The sequence below is a fragment of the Pelophylax lessonae genome (assembly GCF_965119305.1).
Source record: "Pelophylax lessonae genome assembly, chromosome: 3".
In the NCBI taxonomy this organism is placed as follows: Eukaryota; Metazoa; Chordata; class Amphibia; order Anura; family Ranidae; genus Pelophylax; species Pelophylax lessonae.
In genome coordinates, this window is record NC_138770.1 from 405,681,487 (window position 1) to 405,695,971 (window position 14,485).

At 40.5% G+C, this 14,485-nt stretch overlaps 1 pseudogene across 1 annotated transcript; it reads right to left on the reverse strand.

Moving 5' to 3' along the window:
• Nucleotides 1-5,413: 5,413 nt before the first annotated feature.
• On the reverse strand, nt 5,414-10,541 carry LOC309550551 (annotated as a pseudogene). Its single transcript has 3 exons — nt 10,445-10,541; nt 7,050-7,222; nt 5,414-6,167 (listed from the first exon to the last, which is right to left on the reverse strand). The product of its transcript is annotated as an uncharacterized misc_RNA (transcript).
• Nucleotides 10,542-14,485: the final 3,944 nt, after the last annotated feature.

Consider the following 14,485-nt stretch of genomic DNA (forward strand, 5'->3'; position numbering starts at 1 on the left):
CCTCTGCCTTGTGGTAATGCTCGATCCACAGTGTCATGTGTCAGCTGTGTTAGTGTGTATTGTGACAAAATTATATATCCAGCACACTATTCAGAGTGCTTGCATATTGTTTGTTTCCCTCCAAACCAGGACACACCAGGCTGAATTAAGGGATGTAACAGTAATGAGGTCTGGGCACCCCAAAAACTGAGTCAGAAATATCATGCCATACCATGTTTGCAACACAAATTTGATTCAAATTGTTGCTTTCACCTTGCTTTGTCCTGATGTGTTGTGTTGTATTGTACTGTCTGTGCAAACTGTTGGCGATTTAAAAATCCTTTATAATAATAATAATTGTAAATAAGCAACTGATGTTAAATTTTGGACATTGGCTCACACCTCTGCCTTGTGGTAATGCTCGATCCACAGTGTCATGTGTCAGCTGTGTTAGTGTGTATTGTGACAAAATTATATATCCAGCACACTATTCAGAGTGCTCACATATTGTTTGTTTCCCTCCAAACCAGGACACACCAGGCTGAATTAAGGGATGTAACAGTAATGAGGTCTGGGCACCCCAAAAACTGAGTCAGAAATATCATGCCATACCATGTTTGCAACACAAATTTGATTCAAATTGTTGCTTTCACCTTGCTTTGTCCTGATGTGTTGTTGGTTAAGCATGAATCAATTGTTGGATAAGCTTAAATAATAGTGTTGAGAAAGAGACTGTGCGTGATCCTGAAATGTTGACCTACTTGATTCATGTGACATTGCACTAATAAGTGTATATGTTTGCACCAGAACGCTAGGTGCCATTTCAGGCCTTGAAGGAGGCTCTGGCCAGTAATCCTGCACTACAGGACAGATTTCACCCATTGTTTTCTAGTGTAAACTGAGGTTTCCACTAGGGATGCACCGAAATGAAAATTTTGGGCCGAAACCGAAAATGCAGGATGCCCTTGGCCGAAAACCGAAACTGAAACCGAAAATGACTTTTTCGCTAAAAAAAATTTAAAATGGATAGAACAGGGGCATACACCAAAAACAGGCAGCGACATACAGCTGTCGCTGCCACCCTGTCACAGTATATATACTGTGATGGGTTGGCAAGAGGTTAATTTAATTACCAATGGTATTTGTATTATGCAGCATGAGGGGGTTAATGTATTGTCACTGCTGGTCACTCATCTATTAGTGACCGACCAGTGGCAGTTAATTAACCCCTTTGTGCTGCATTAGTGCAACCAGTGTCAGTGCAACCAGTGTTAATTATCTGAATGGACAGATGAAGCTGTAGCTCGACTCGGGTGCCCCCATAGCAAGCTGCTTGCTGTGGGGGCACTCGATAGGAGGGAGGAGCCAGGAGCTGCAAAGAGGGATCAGAGAAGAGGAGGATCTTGGCTGCTCTGTGAAAATCCAACTGCAACAGAGCAGGTAAGTGTAACATGTTTGTAACATATTTGTAACATGTTTGTTATTTAAAAAAAAAAAAAAAAAAAAAACAGACATTACAATCCCTTTTAAATCTGTGTTGCTGTGGAGAACTGCAAATTACTTCAGTGGAGCTTAATCCTTCAGCAATATGATTTTACTTTACAGCATAAGGGGAGACATGCAGAGGAGCTATTGCAGCAAGCTAAGCCAGCAGCAGTTGGTTGTGTTCAGAAGGAACTTGCAACCATTTCCCATGCAACTACCTAAAGGGGGAGGTACTGTATAACAGTAATAATGTCTGGGCAACCCAAAAATTGAGTTACCCAGCAGCTTTCCTCATTGGTGCCCTGCAGCTGCATAGCTAAATGATAATTATGAAACCACTCCCATTCGATTCATTCAGCACTGAGGCACAGAGGAACAAACAGTGATTTCTTCAGAATAACAAAAGGGTAGGAATCTGCAACAAAGGTTGTTAAAATCCTTGCAATGTACAGAGATCACCCGGAGGGGAAAGTTTTTTTTTTTCTCAACAAAAGTGGAGTTACGCTTTAAAGGTACCATCTCGTCAACCTGTTTGTTGTTGACTTTTTGGCTATTTTCCCCAAAATATACAGTTTCCAGAGTGGAATTCAATGAGCTATTAAATGCCTTCCTAGGTAGTGGCCAGGCCCCTTCTCTGTAGTGTCGATCTGTGACTACAGGTTTGATCATCGCCAGGGATGCCATCTAGCTTTTAATACATTTTATATGTGTTGTTCACATCCGTCTACATGTTCAATAGAAACTGGCTGACATTTGGCCGTTGTGTGCAGCAGCCAGTCCGACAAAAGCTGGCCATTCGGCTCATAACATAAAAAGTTCTGCCGACTGAAGGAGTATCTGTCCTCCATTTTGTTCCTTCGACTCCATCTTGTGACTAAAACCCTAGACTCAGTTTAATTAAAAAGCCTATCTAAGCAAATGCCCTTGAAAAGTTATTCAACAGGACGTTACGCTTTTGTGGTCAAGCCGACCCTTAGAGCAAGCTTGATTTAAGTGCCAATTATGCCTTATCTTAACCCTTAGAAAAAGTCTGATTTAGTGACAGTTATAATTATGCCTCATTTTAATTGGCTTGCATGCGAGTACGTGACTTGAAGCACGTAATGGTAAATTACTGAAATTATTCTTGTACAAAGTCTATGTATAAAGTGCTGAAAAAGGGACTTCCCCTTTTGGCTATAAAAACTACTTCACTGCTTGAATAAACCAAACATTCTTTGACATTGTATCTGCTGTCTCTGTGTGTGTCATTGAGTGCTCCCAGATATCTGAAGGAACTTTGATGCCGAGGGTCATGCAAGTCTGAATTATTACCAACACCGACTGACTCCCGCTCAGCACTCACAGCCAATTGTTCACATCCGTCTATATGTTCAATAGAAACTGGCCGAAATTCTGTTGTTGTGTGCAGCATGAAGCTGCGATGAAGTTGGCGTAGCTTGCCAATGAAACGCGTCAGCATACTGTCACCAGCACTGACGTGACCTCGGGTTGCGACCGGCCAACATACACCCTGCCAGCTGAAAGCAGTTGTTTGAGTGGGAGGTAGTTGCTGGATGTAAGAGAGATGGCGGCAGCATCAGCACAACACTGCTCTTAGAGACAAGCACCAGTGTGGCACTTAGCGGAGGTCTATAGGGGTGAGTGTTCACCTACATGCCTGCACTACCCTGATACACTGAGATCCACATTTGTTCTCTGAACATGTTATCTACTAGGGACTGTTGGCTACTTGTACAGTGACTCCCCATGACCCCAAGCCTCTCCTGCTGACTATGAGTGATCTCCATGTATATATATATATATGCTAAGTGTAACCTACATGCTGTCTAACCTATTACTAGCCACTGGTTTGGTGATTATCACATAACTGAGAACTGTTATCCATGAGTGGATGGATGGATGATTGATACAAAGAAGCTATTATATATTTGTTTATCTGTTATTCCGGAAAGTTAGGGAAGTTCTCTTGGCTGGACATCTCATGTTAAAGTTGACACATATTCATAATAAAGACAACATAACAAACAGACTCAGACTGAAATCCTAAAACGTATTATTTTGAAAGTATATTCAAGGATTAAGAGGGGACTCTAGACTGCCATACTGAATATGGATATATGAACATATAATATAATATAAAAGTCTTTAAGAGTCCTCGATATATTTTCATCTTGACAGTCCCTCCTGAGTTTAGAATTCATCTGTGTCTTTTCTTTTAAACTTCTTCTGTGTCTTTAGGTTGATTTTCGGGTATGCGGGTAACCATCTCATGGGCCGTCTTTATGCGAGACCTCGAGAGCTCAAAAGAACCAGTATTAGTACAATCATCACAAGTATTTGAAGTAATTTTCAAGCAGCATTTGCATAGCATTGGTACACATTTGATTATGAGGAGTATCAACACTATAATTCCAACAATATATAGGATACCATGCAATATACCTGCGAACCACCCTCCAATACCAGTAAACCAGTTGACAGGTTTTAGCTAAGAGAATCAATTTTCCCAGCTACCTCCAATCCAAGCGATTTCAGTATGTTCCTTACAAAAATAAAGCTTTAATTGCTGCGTCCTTTATACATGTGAAATGATTGCATCTTCAGCTTTCGTATCATTTCCTATGTAATTGCAGCATGAGGTTCCCACTACGGTACACATTCCTCCCTGACTAGCAGTAAGGTAATCCAACACCAGCCGGTGTTCCAAAACCTCCTTTTTAACCATTTTTAATTCAGTGGCCATTAATATGAAATTTCTGTCATACAGAGCAGTTATGCTATCCATTAGGTCAGCTAAATCTATAATAAAACTGAAGGCTTTTTTGATACAACATCTATTCACCCAAGGTATAGAAAATATTGGTCTTGTCTCTTTATCATGGGACTCAACATTAATATCATCATCATTTCTTTCTGGGCCTTCATTCTGGGTTGGAATAGGTGTTAGTATTTCAAGATTATGCCCTGTACACACTATCAGATTATCTGAAGACTTTTGTCTTCAGATTTACCTTTTCTATGTAGTGCAAGGGCCTGCCGGATTGCATACAAATTGAAAGTGTTTAGGTTTGACCTCATATTATATGGTTTTGGTAAGTCTGCAGACAAAAGTCTTCAGATAATCTGATAGTGTGTACAGGGCATAAGTCTCTTCTTCAGTGTCATCTTCCATTTGTCCGAGGGTAGCCTGTACTGGAATATCCTGTTCAGTGAGGGCTCTTTTGAAGAAATGGGCAGGAATTTTATGCAATTGTGTCTCTTTAAACTCATTGTCACTCATGTACCATGTTGCAGGCACATTAATAACTTCAAATTATTCTGGCGTGAATGTTGGCGGTGTGTGAAATCATGCAATTCCTGATATCGGTCTGTGCTCCACATTACATCCTTACCATCGAACCAATACCTGACATCCGCATTATCCATGCACTGAGAGTCTCCAATTGCTCGATCAGTATTCTTGAAACCTTTCTCAAGTAGTTCTGGCGGATAAATGCGGGTAAAGTTAATACATACTGCTGGTATTCTCATTGGGGCCTTGGTAAATAGTAGCAATGAAATGGCCTTGTCAACCATCTGAGCACCGTCTTCTATCTCAGCTAGGGTACTGGGTATACCTAGTAAGGGCAAAGTCTTGTGTGAGATAGGTGAATGTGTGCATATCCAACACTTAGTGATTTTCAACTTCTTGGCAGCTTGCAACTGCATAGCCACAAAGGAATTATAGAAGGGTTGTCTCAGCTTAGCATGTAAGTCTCTCTTCAGCCTTTGATCAAATCCAGACTCTGGGGTAATGTGTAACTTTTTAGTCATTACAGTAGCATTGAGGAAAAAGGTATCATGTGTCTCACCTTTTTTTATCATGTGAGTCCATTCATACATCATGACCGTGATCCACACCAAGGCTCCTCCACTTAGGATAATTCCTCAGAGATGCATATCAGCTCTAGGTACTGTAAGAGACATTCTTCCGTATTCGTAGTCTTCTGGCTCGAGCCTGAGTCAATGATGGAGATGACCTAGAAGGTAAAGGTACAGAAAAGTCCTTGCCAGCAGTACACTGGCTTGTATGTTTGTTCAAAGCTACTGCTTTCTTACAATGGGAACCATGCACCCAATACTTGTAATCCTTTAGCTTCACAGCTGTGGGAGACAAGAATAATCTGGAACGGTCCTTTCCACTTAGGGGACAGAGTAGTCTGGGGGGTGTGATTCTTGATGTACACCCACTCTCCAGAATTTAGTCCATGAGTCTTTTTACTTAGGTCCACTGGTTGTCCTGCTTTAGAAAAAGTATCAGAAAACACATTTGTGTCTTAAAGTCATTGTTTCTGATGTTACAGAAGCTGTAGGAAGTCTTTTAGGAGGGTGCCCAAACAATACATCTTCTCCTTTGGGGTAGTCCTGATAGTTGCTAGGGCTATAGGCAATGCTTCTACCCATGTGCTCTTTCCATTAGTAGTCATCTTGGCCAGATACCTTTTTTGGGTTTGATTACTGCGTTCCACCATCCCACTAACCTGTGGTCTATATGTGGTGTGTAACTGTTGTTTCAGACCTAAGATATCTACTACCTCTGCTATTAGTTTGTTATCAAAGTGTGTACCTCTGTCTGAAGAGATCACAGCTCCCATACCAAACCTAGGAATCAATTCTCTAGTAAGACACTTAACTACTGTTCTGGCATCCTTATTCGCAAACTAAAAGATACTTAAATAGGCCAAAAGGGGGCCTATCTGAGAAGTCAATCTGCACAATTTGAAAACGGCTCCTCAGTATGCGGAATGTGTTTCATAGGGGTAGGCACTGGTTTACTTAAGTTATGCATTTGACATACAGTACATTCATTAACTTGTTTAGCAGCATATGTGTAAAAACCTGGTGCCCACCACTGTTTGTTCACACCCCCTCCTGTTGAGACATGGCAAGGCCCATGGCTCAAGGCCAACAATGAAGGAAAAAGAGTCGGTGGAGCAACCAGTTTATCATTCAACCTCCACAGGCCATCTGGTCCGCAAACAGTTCCTTTGACAGACCAAGTGGATCGGCGGGGTGAATTATCCTGTAGCGCCTTGATAACCCCATGGTCCACTTGAAGATTTGTGACCAAAAATATAGGGACTACATGTGGCTGATAAGAATGAATAGCTTTTTTTGCATATTTATCTGCCAAAACATTTCCAACCAACACACTGTCATTAAACCCGGTATGTACTTTTACATTTAATTACTGTTACTTTAAGAGGCCATTGGACTGCAAACAACAGTCTGACAATTAACTCTTTGTGTTGAATGGGTGTTCCTGTTGCTATCAGGTAACCCCTTTCCTGCCATAATTGTGCAAAGCTGTGCAATATACCCACAGCATAAGCAGAATCACTGTAGATATTTACCGTATCTCATTCTGCTAGCTCTAATGCAACACAGAGAGGTGTAATTTCCACAGCTTGCGCTGACTTAGAATTTAGCAGAATTTCAGTATGCAGTAGTCGGCTCTCACCGTTTACTACCGCACAAGCAGCTAATGTTAACCCATCAGGTCGTCTGAGGGATGAGTCATCTACCAACAAGTCTGCACATACAGGCAGACCAGCAATGGATTCATCCTGAAGATCAGATCTGGGTTTTCTTACTTCATCAATAGAGGTAGCACAATTGTGTATTAGGTATTCAGAATCAATTTCCTCACTGTCAGCTTCCGATAGAAAAGTAGCTAGATTCAGAGTCTGGCAGCGCTGAATTTTTAGATTAGAAGCTGATAACAAAATCAAATGATAATGTGCTATCCTTTGTACTGAGAAGTGTTTAGTATAGGCACTATTTAACATAGCCTCCAAATCACGGGGGCACATCAAATACAAAGTGTTGCCTAATACAATATCTGCATTTTTTTTCAACCAGTTCGGCAACTGCTGCTACTGATTTTAGACATCCAGGTAGCTGTCCAATGGGTAACTGTAGTACCCCACTTGGCGATGTCTGGCACAGAAGTGTTGCATTAACACCCCATTCGCATGTCCATTTATTTCTGTGCAAAATAAATAGAAATCTTTGCTATAGTCTAACAAACCAAGACTGGGCACTGTTAGCAAAGATTGCTTGATTTGTTTAAATGCCTCCCTAACTGAAGAGGTTAACTCTTCCGAAGTGAATTTATAATCGCTTTTTGTTTGTCCTTTTAACAATTCCTATAGGGGTCCTACACTGCCCCTCTTTGGATCTCCAGTTCTCCCTTTTGACCTGGGGACCCCAAAATTGGAAATGTACACTATTCCTGACGGGGGATAAGGGGGTTCTGTCACCTGTACTGTAGAAACTGACATTCCCCTGGGTTTATGTACCTTTTCCTTTACCTCAGGGACTTGCATATTCATTATTTTAGTTTTTTCCTTTCTCTCTTTTTTTCCTCTCTTTTTTTTTTTTTATAACACTTCACAAGCTATCTGTGCTATGTCAACCAACTCAGGGACAGGTTTAATTCTCCAGCCCGCTATGCGGAGCTCCATTTTCTTTTCTAATCTCCGACAACAATCCACTTACAAAAATATTTATCACTTTAGGTTGTTTCATGTCATCTTCACTTTCAGTCACCCAATCACTTTGCTTCTATATAGCATCTTTGAATCTATTACAATAGTTCAACATCTCCTCACCTTCCTTCTAAACAACATCCAATAACATTCACATATCCTGTCCTTTATCAATCATACTTGTTACCCATTTCTTTCGAATTTTATTGTATCAATCTTTGTTTCCTACGTATTTTGGCTATGTGCCTGCATCCTCAATATCCCTGATTCATGCATACTTATTTATCTATTGCAAATGTGTTCCATACATACGCATATTTTTTTTCTCTTTCCCGGTACTGCACAATCAATCAAAATCCACATATCTATATATGTAGCTTGCTGAGTTTTCTCCATTCACATCAACCTTTTGTACCATTTCTTTTAAGACTCTTGGCAATGTTTGGGAGATCTTCTACAATTGCCCTAATTTCTTGGGGTTTCTAAGGGACATACACTTTCCCTATCCTTGCTGTATACTAACCTCCATCACCTATCTTTAAGGGCATTTCTACACCAGGTCAGTTACCCGGACTTAAAAACAAGAAACGAAGATGGCTTTGTCTTCTCGTCCACTAGGACGCTAAAAAAAACGCATTACTTCACTGTAAAAGTGAGTAGCATCGGATGTTATGGCCATCAGTAAAGATGGCACATCAGATACCACTTGTATGCTAAAATCAGATAAAACTAAAACATTTTCTTGGCTCCGTGCCAAACTTTTAAAAAAAACTTTCTACTTTTTTTTCGTGTCATTTTTACAAAAACCTGACCAGAGGTTCCCCTCCTTCAATAGAGGACACCCCTAAAATACCATTCAAAAACTATAATCAGATAAAAAGTTAATCTGATTTAAAACTTTTGGCTCGGTGCCAACAGGGTCCAATGGTCACACTAATTGGGGTAACCCTTTCTGTACAAAAATAAATTCCATATCTATAACGGGAACGAAAATATTTATTGTTGAACCCTCTCTTGGCAAGTAGCCAATTTTCAAAATTTTGCAGCAGAGCTCCTTTTCATACAGGGACTTATGAGCAAAATGTAAATTCTCATTATCTAAAATTCTATATATAAAAAATAACCTCAAAGTGTCCTGCCAACGACGGCGAACTACGTTTTCCCTGATAAAACAGTTTCCATTACACTTCCTTATCTATATGTTAAAGCAGCTTTTTCTGAACACATTTTATAGGGAGGGGCTTCACCTATTTCTTTTTCTTTCCCGTGCTGCTAGACATTTAATTCCCCCACAATCAGACATTTTAAATAGCAAGTTAAACAAGGCATCAATTTTTAGGCATACTCAGAATAGCCCTCTGGTGGCCACCATTTAGAGGGATCCTCTTCATACGCTTTTTTGGAATTTTGCACCATTTTACATGATGTTTGAGGGCGTCTGGATCACCACTCACCATCATCTTAACGATGGGTGCATCTGAATGCAATTTAGCAACATTTAAGCCTGTTTTCTTTGCTATTTTTATTTAATTTTTTTTCTTTAGTTTTTGTAAGCCCGAAGTTTTTCATAATGGGCAAAACATTTTTATCAATTAAATTTCCCATTTTATTATTTCTCGTTACCACTTTAAGAAATGACAATATTTTTTTTATGGAGTGGCAAAAGACCTCGTTGTGCCTCTTCGCTTTTGGTTAAAAAAAAACAATTCGGCGGAGCTGCAGTACCCGAAATCACTACTTACTATAAGGCTACAATTCTGACCCAGCTAAAACAGTGGTTAAACACCAAAGAGACACCCATGTGGGTAGACCTAGAAAGGGATGTAGTCCCAACGAAAGATTTGCGGATCCTGCTTTGGGGTGATAAATGGTTGGAGTGGCGACTTGCCCCAATGCCGCCAACTGTGCAGGCGGCGCTGAGGGCATGGCGATTATCTCCGGTATCTAACACAAGGGATGTATCAACTACTGCATCACTACCTCTGACCATACTCGCGCACCACTTACCGGATATACCGGTTCACTTGCTTATCACACTAGGAGTAACATCTATCAAATCCTTTTATGGGGAAGGATCACTTCTCTCCATAGAAGAGATGATTCAAAAGTACACACTTCCGGGTCACATGTACTATCATCTTCTGAGAATATTCCATTTTCTACGGGTGCATCCGTTACGGCCTATCGTGGTGGATGGTAGTATATGGGATCTTTTAATACTCGATACTCCAGCAAAATCCAAATTGTCACATTATTACGACATTCTATTAGATAATTCCAACTTCTACAAAACTACCTCCATGTTTAAATGGGACAGGGATCTGGGCACTACATTCTCCATATCACAGTGGCGTTCTGCCCTAGCTACCTTATATAAGTATTCGCACTGCGCGAATCATTGGGAGATGACCCAAAAGATTCTCAACAGATGGTACTACACTCCCTACCGTCTTGCTGGTTTTTCTCCGTCTTACTCCCAACTCTGCTGGAGGGAATGCTCCCAGGTGGGGACCCTGTTACACATTCTATGGGATTGCCCTTCATTGACGAGCTACTGGAATAGGGTGTTCTCTTATATATCCACGCATACGGGGTGTATACTCCAACCATCCCCGGGGCTAGCCCTTCTACATATAGGAATAGACTGTATGCCGGTCACCTATAGGCCTTGGATCACTCATGTGCTATTAGCTGCCAGAACGGTTATTCTTCGTAAATGGAAAACAACTGAGCCCCCACTTTTGGAAGAGGTAGTCCATCTTCTGAAAATGAACTACCGCTTCGAAAAAGCATTAGCGATAAATAGACTGCAGCTGCGATCCTTTGAAGCTCGATGGGACTTTTGGGCTGGGACGTTATCCTAATTGTGTTGATATCCTGATTATATTGCTGTTTAATTGAGCACTATTAGGTGCTGTTGGCTACAGTACATAATACCATTTTGTGTAACGACATTTATGTAATACCATACTATGCTATGTACGGTTCCTCTTGAGATGTTACTGTTATATGACCGTATGTTGAGAAACATATGTTTTTTTTGGTTTCTCTTATTTCTTGTTATGCTCCAGAAATTTGAATAAAGAATATTTGCAAAAAAAAGAAATGACAATATTTGGAGATTCTGGGATCAAGAACTCCATTTCTTTATTACACCGGTACTTATTATGACATGTCTTTAATCTGTTCTATTGCTCGTTTGGACGTCTCCTAAACGAGTGAATATAGGCTAGTCTTTCTCTTACTCCCTAATCCAAAGAACACTCTGCAGGTTATACAGACACTGGGGTTTTAAGGCAATACCTGCCCCAATACCTCCACATTTGTCTTTCAACACAACACACACACACTCCAGAAAATAATAATAATATCTCTGCTGAAATCGTCCCTTATATATATATATATATTGTCATTTCTTGTAATAAGGAGAATTAAAGAAATATTTTTTTTCCTAGAAAATATTTTTCATACATAGTATTTCCTATTGGTACCATTTAATAATCTCAGTAACCATACACAGACAGAATGCAATTAAATTCAAAGGATACGTGTTACCTTTCGTAGCCGCACTTATCCCAACCGGCACACCACCACACATCAGAAAAAGACAGTTTTTCATCATGAGAAATAAAAATGTTTTCTCACTTGAGGCCTCTGTGCTGTCCCTCCTGTTGTACGGTGGCAACCGGCGGTTTCGATGTGAATAGAAAGACACGGTTCAAGGGGTCACCAAATGTTAATTTCATGTTAGGTTCAAATGTTAAGTTTGAGCTATGAAATAATCTACGCCAATCAGGTTTGCATCTGTTCAGGTAAGCTTTACTGAGATTACATGCGCACGGACCACATCTCATACAGAAATAGAAAATGTGATGCCATATACATTTTTGATACATCCTTTTATAGAGAGTTTATCACATTAAAGCCAATGGCGGGCATAGACCCAAAGACATAGTCATACAAGATTACACAATATTTCAATAACAGCCATAATACAGCCTTTGTTGATCATTTAGCAAAGTCTTGGTCATCTTTCTCTAGGAGCATGACAATTAAAAATGATGGATAATATGCAATTAATGGCCGGTTACTGGAACTATCATTATCTAAGCTATTATATATTTGTTTATCTGTTATTCCGGAAAGTTAGGGAAGTTCTCTTGGCTGGACATCTCATGTTAAAGTTGACACATATTCATAATAAAGACAACATAACAAACAGACTCAGACTGAAATCCTAAAACGTATTATTTTGAAAGTATATTCAAGGATTAAGAGGGGACTCTAGACTGCCATACTGAATATGGATATATGAACATATAATATAAAAGTCTTTAAGAGTCCTCGATATATTTTCATCTTGACAGATACATAATCTGCTCCAAATCCTTTCTTTGTGGCTGAAGTATCTTCTTTGTTACTATTTATGAACTGCCTGCCATCCACAATTCTGGGATCCTTATCCGTGAGCAGATGGATGGAGGATCAATGGATACTTAATCTGATTATTATCTATATGTTGTAACTGAAGTGCCTCCTCTGCCACAATTTTTGCACTACTTGTCATCCTCTACTATGGTTAGTTGTCATTATCAGCAATTTAAATAATAAATTGCTCAGATATTTCTCCAGAGGGGGACCTCCCCACCTCCCAATGACTGCACAGCTACCTTGTTCTACCTACATCCACATAATTCAAGACTATTTATATGGTTTATCCCAGATTCAGATTATATCGACCGGTACTTTGGTGATTGGTGTATGTATGGACTTGGGTAAAGTATGAGCAGCTGCTGGTTTTTCCCTTATCCCTATTAGACAACATTGTCTTTTTTAACTTCCCTGGTTCACTTTGACGTGCTGTGGTTGTGTCTTTTATTATTCAGTCAAGGTTTCAATAAAGGTCTGTTTTAAATGCTCCGTTTCTCCGCTATCAACCCACTTTTTTGTGTACTCCATTTACATAGGTGTTACACAAAACCTTTTTTTTTTTCATATATATACTGCTTGGGGTTGGAGACTGCACAGTTCACTGTGATAGGAGCAGCACCTTCTGGTGCTTCACCTTTTACTGATTTAACTATTAGGGAGTACTGTGGTGATCCATGGTATTATCCTTCCTGTTTGTGCAGCAGCCGATCTGACAGAAGGCGGCCATTCGGCTCATGACTGAAAAAAGGAGCGACTCCCACTCAACCATTGTCTGAGAGCGCCGACCGGAGTGTTCTAGCGGGGGGGGGGGGGCATCCCCCTGTCAGAACACAATAGCACAAATCACTTTACTAACATTTAATTATTAGTACAGCGTTTCCGACCCGAGCTGTCAGTTTTTTTTTTCTTCAAACTGCTAGGTTGAAGGAAAAAAAACAAGTGGTGTGTACTAGGCTTAAATGTAAATGAAGGAAGGAACAAGGTCGCAGGAACAACAGTCACTGGAACAACAGAGTACTGAATCAACAAGATACTGTATAATAGGCTAGTCCTCCCTGGATACCTCAGCATGGCAGTCCAGCACAGGAAAATGGAAACAACAGAACAGTATGCTGTTGTGTAGTGAATCAGCAGCAGTCCGGCTGTCAGAAGTGTGTTAATGCTCCTGTTCTTTGACAGTTGTTGGTCTCATTCTAGAATCCCATTTTGGGCTATGATGTATCCCTGTCTGTCTGTACACCTGCAAGGTGATTGGTATGGCCTGTCTCTGGGTAGAGACAAAACCCGATTTTAAACCAGCCAAGCCTTCAGTCTCATGCTTGTGATAGCGCTGGTTACATGTGTTTAAGCTGTCTGTTTGTCTGTCTTGCTCTAGTGTTTGGATTCCCTTTTTGACAACCTGGGATCTGATATCGGACTGTTCTCCGAACTCTGCCTGCCTTTTGACTACAGATTGACCATGACTATTCTGAACCTTGTCTGCCTTGTACCTGGACTGTCATTGAACCACCCTGCCTGTCTGGCAACCTCAAGTACCTGTTTGCTTTGCTCAGTTTGTGCCTTTCCTGGTGTGGTGGCCAGGCACTATAGCATTGTGTATAGGTCCTGGGGGTAAACAAGTATTGGTATGCCTGCTTGTCTTATGGGAAAGGGGGCAGTTATAGGTGAAGAACACAGAAGCTAGCTATAGTGTCTGGCCCCCTAACTTAGGGGTACGTGTGACACCGTGACCAGTTATCACCAGCTCTCAATAGCAAAAACCTCTCCCCCAGCTTCTGCTTGAGCCAGCATGCGGTCTCTCTCTGAAGCAGTGTTAATTGTGGCAGCAAATTTCAATTAAGTTTTAGTCTTAGGACTAAAATGGCATTTTAGTTTTAGTCCAATTTTAGTCTTCTGCAAATGTTTTAGTTTTAGTCGTATTTAGTCGACTAAAACTCCAGTACATTTTAGTCGACTAAAACGTCCTACATTTTAGTCAACTAAAACTCATTTTAGTCACCTAAATGGTCATGGTCAGGTCAGAGAGGAGGCCTGTAATGCTGCTGCCTGCAGTCAGT